This window comes from Ambystoma mexicanum, chromosome 1p (genome assembly GCF_040938575.1).
Source record: "Ambystoma mexicanum isolate Mex_15411 chromosome 1p, UKY_AmexF1_1, whole genome shotgun sequence".
In the NCBI taxonomy this organism is placed as follows: domain Eukaryota; kingdom Metazoa; phylum Chordata; class Amphibia; order Caudata; family Ambystomatidae; genus Ambystoma; species Ambystoma mexicanum.
Genome location: NC_090921.1, coordinates 318,051,364 through 318,056,241, shown reverse-complemented (window position 1 = coordinate 318,056,241; position 4,878 = coordinate 318,051,364).

Here is a 4,878-nt window from a genome sequence, read left to right as displayed (position 1 = left end):
TTTCATAGTATTCTCTCTCTGAAATGTTCTGCTCTGTGCTTCCTGAATGACACAGTACCTTCCCCCCTTCCCAGGGTAGTGTTTACCAACTTGTACTAATCTCTCTTAGTGTTAGTTGTGGTACTCTTACTTACAATACTACAGTTCAAGTTCATCAACATTTCTTTTAAGGTATAATCATTTATACTGGGATGAGTTTCTCTGATTACATAAAGAGTCCTTGGAATTCTGCCTGTTACCTCCAAAATTGCAGGGAATCATCTCCAAGGCCTGTAGTTGCCTGGGTCCTTCTCTTTCGTTCTTTTTCTCTATCGGTCTGCTCTCAGTAACGTTGTCTTCTATTCACTCTTTCTCACTCTCTGTGTCTCTGTAGCCCTTCTGGCAACTGAACCATTAGCTCACTCTTCAGCGTTGTGGTATCGGTATTGTTATGCAAGCAGCCTGCCCACCAGGACTTTCCTGTGATGAAGGCACCACCGGGTATTGGTGTCCTGTTTCCTCGGCTTCTCAGGATCTGCATCCACCGGCTCTCCAGGGCTTGATTTATCGTGTTCGGAATAGTTTTGAACATTGCAGGCTCCACGGCTCTCTCTAGCTCCACCTCCTTCATGTGTTACTCTTCCATGGGGTAACCCCTGCCTGCATATGCGTTCCACTTGCTCGCCTTCATTCCCTGCATACTCCTTCAACCTCCACATAATAGTTAGTTGGAGGTTTTACTTAAAAGTGATAGATGCTTACTTAACATGGTAGAAGTTAGCTTTCTCTTCTGCCAAGTCTTGGAATTTAATATAGTTTTGCACATCGGACAGTCCCATGTATGCCACCGTGTTCATCCACTACCTGTCTGGCCTGTCTGGCCCACGGCATAGCTGCCCTCTGCTCCAACTTTCAGTGTTATGCGGATGACACTCAGCCCTCCTTCAGGCTCCCCTCAGCCGGCTCTACTCCTTCTCTCCTTCCTGACTGTCTTTCCGCAAAAATTGCTATTTTTTGAGGGGCATTATTACATGGAACATGTTGGGTATACCCCAGCAACCCCAAACCCTCTTTTATTTTTCAAGGGTAGCGGGGTACACCACAGGAACCCCCGCTCTCCCTTTCCCTATATATATGGTCACCTATATGTTGCCACAATCTTTTCCCGGCGACAGTATATACGGCAACCATATATATAGGGATATTATTACCTGACACCGTTTTGCTGCCCATGATCTCTGCCTTAATGCCAGTAAGACTGAGATCCTCCTCATCGGCACACCAGCTCACTCCTTTCCTCTCACTCTCTGTCTGCCCACCATGGGCCCGCTTCCTGCTCCTACATGTGAGGCTAAGAACCTTGGGGTCATCTTCGACTCCACACTCTCCTTCTCTCTGCACATCTCTGACATCTCTAAGAAGTCAAATTACCAGCTGCACCCCCTAAGAGGTACTCTTCCCTTCCTCACTTTCCCCCAGAAGCTCACTGGCTCCAGAGGTCTGGTCTTTTCTAGGCTGGACTACTGCAACAGCCTCTTTCTAAATCTTCCTGTTTCCACTCTCCATCCTCATATCATGGGGCATGGCAGATGGAGTTCCTCAGCTGAATGGGAGTCCTTGTCCCCTAATGGGCAGTCTCTTCCATAAAAGTCCCCTGGGGAAGGTCTTACAAAGTGGCTCACCTACCTATCCTCAAAGCAGGAGGGTCTCCCTTGGGGAGAAGGGACGAATTCCCTAGATTCGTCACACACACTAAACCTTCAGTGGAGCTGAGGGCAGTTGCAAATCACTGTGCAGCAGCAGAATAAGGTAAACTTTGAGAGCTAATTCATGACTTTACAGATGCAGAGCTTACAAGGACAGGTTCAGGGACAGATGCAGATTGTGCAAGCTCTCCCCCAAAGGGGAGATAAGTCTTGGGGAAGGGGCCGAGGAGGGCCCCCCCACCATTAGACAGCTCATATAAGTGGGCCAGGTGGGTGGTTATCCTTGCAAAGCCGATTAAGCAAAGATTGTGGGCGCACCAGTCCAGGTGAGACAATGGAGTCTGGTATACCAACAGGGAAAATGAGGCTGGCCCAACCCATAGGAACCGAATGGGCACCAGCAAACCCCCTGGTTTGTAGTTATAGCAAGCAAAAATGGCATTTTGAAAAAAGAGTGTCCTGTGACGAATCGCGTGATTCAATCACTTCTCCCTAGAGGGGAGCCTTTCCTTGTGAGTCCAGGGAGATGAGCTGGCTGTCCATTATTCCCCCTATGTTTGGTGGTAACAGGGAGAGGCTCCCTTCTTGGGGAAAAGGACTCTCGTTTCATTGAGGAGCTCCCTAAAAACCTTTCCTTGGGACCAACAGTAACCTCAGGGCTTCAGAAAACCCTCTAAGACAAAGCCACTGTTTTGTTGCACAATGAGACCCAAGACTCGATTTAAAGAAAAATATGGTAAAACTACCAAGAAGAAGAAGATGACTGAGCTAGTAATACTGCTCGCTCAGTGGTGAAAAATCAGCAATACTGGGACAAGGGAAAATGAGCGAGTGATGAAGAGTGATCAACAGGAGGAGAGAAAGGACTATGATCCTCCACTAGGGAAGACCCAGCAATGCGTTATAAAAAGGTAAGAAGGGCTGTTGTCTGCAGGAAATAAAACCTGGGAGTTTCAAATCATACGAGCAGTGGAAGCTGACTGAGACTGGGAGATCCTCTGTCAGGAGGAAGCAACTAGCTGGCATGTGAGAGAAGCACTGAAGGAACAGAAGACGGAAGGGAATAGGAGAAGGAAACCCCAGGTGAGTAGTGGCGTGACCCTTAAGGGGTGGACTGTCCAGTCTGACAACAACGCTGAGACTGCAATAATGCTGGGCCTGCAGAGCCACAGACAAGAAGCAGAACGAGATGCAAGGAAAGCTGAAGCTGTGCTGACTCAAAGCGAAGTCTCTACCCTGAGCATGGGAATGAAGAGCACTTTCAGCCTATTCATTCCAGTAAGTGGCTAAACATTAAGATGAGTGGAAAGTATTCAGGGACTCAGCCTACTCATCCTAGTGAATGGCCACACATTAAGATGAGTGGGAAGCATTCAGGGACTTGGCTTACTTGTCCCAGTGAATAGCCAAACATTTAGAAGGGTGAAACGCATCCTAAAATCCATCTAACTCGTCTCAGTGATATGAGAGACAATTAAGAAACTAAAACTCCTTACGGACCTCAATATTCTCATCTCCATAATACACAAAGTTGCCAAGAGAATAAGAATAATCATTGGGTCTACTATAAGTAACCCAAAGAGAAATCTTAAGAGACATTTCCGAAAACCTTAGGCAGAGAAACTCAAGAGCCAAGAATGTTGAGGAGGAGAAGTTTTCAAAGGGAAGAGAAAGAATCAGAGACTTGGAACGGGCCCCGGGACAAAATGTATAACCTTGTCCAAAAGATTGCCAGAAACTAAAGGAGGTGTTAAGCTAAAGGAAGAGTTGGTTAGCACCATAAAAGAAGTGAAAGTACCTACATCTAAAATAAATGTGGTCCTTTCTCTGGATAGTTGAGTTCTATCAAAAATATGTAAAGAATTTTTCAAAAAACATGGAAGGGATGTGAGAGATGTTGAGGCGGAAAGTTGAATTTCAGTGGAATGACCAGTGTGAGGAGAAGTTTAAATCCATAAAAGCTGAGATCAGTTTAGCAAAACAACTGGGGCAATTTGACATTATTGTCACTAAAATGAAAGTGATACTGGGTTAGCGCTGTTGCTGTCCCAAATAAGGAGAGATGTATTTATTTATTTATTTATTTTGACACTTGTAAAGCGCACCGAACCCTGAGGCATCTAGGTTTTAGAGTAAAGCAAAAAAACATACATACATAAATGCGTAGTAAAGTAAAGGTTAACAGTTCTGTTCAGAGTCATGCATACGGGTAACGGTGCTAGGGAGGGTTGATGTTTTAGGCGGAATTGTGAAAGTGAATTAATTTAGCCACTTTTGTGTGAAAAGCCAGGTTTTTAAGCTTTTACGGAAGGACCAAAAGAAAGATTCAGATATTAATGAAGATGGTAGAGCATTCCAGTGTTTGGCAGCTACCACTGGGAAGCTACTGCCCCATGCTTTCTGTAGTTTGAATCTGGGAATGATGAGTAAATGCGAGTGGGTTGAGTGCGTGGGTCTGTTGGATTGGTATTTGAAGAATTTTGGTATTTGAAGAATTTGTTGGAGAGGTAATTAGGGGCTGATTTGGATAGACATTTGTGTGTCAAGGAGAGGGGTTTGAATAGGATTCGATCATGGACCGGCAACTAGTGGGCTGTCGGCTCATCATGGTAATGTGTTTATTTTTTGGGATGTTAAGGGCTGCTCTTGGAACATTATTTTGAATCACCTGCAGCTTTTTGATGTTGTGGCTGTTAGTATCTGCATATGGGGCGTTGCAGTAGTCTAATCGGGATAAGATATGAGCTCTAACCAGCATGATACAGCTGTCAGATGACAGGAAAGCTCTACAGGCATTGATGAGCTTTGACGAATAAGCTGCTGCAGATGCCGTGGCGTTGACTTGGCTGGTTAAGGTGAGAGCTGAATCAAGGTAAATGCCTGGGGGTTTTCCTTCCTTGGAGACATTGATGGTGATGCCATCAATGACGAAGGATCTGAAGGAGTTGCATAGTTTGTTTAGACGGTTTTGTGAGCCAATGAGGAGTAATTCAGTTGTTTTATCATTTAGACACAGTCCATGATGGGCCATAAAACCTGGATGGTTTGGTAAATTTCATTTAGTGCTTTTGAGTCTGATTCATATGTGCCTGTAATGGGTATGAGGATTTGGGTGTTGTGTGCATAGGTGACAACCAAGTCATTGAGAAGGTTAAGTAGAGGTTTGGTGAACATATTATAGAGTGTAGGGGAG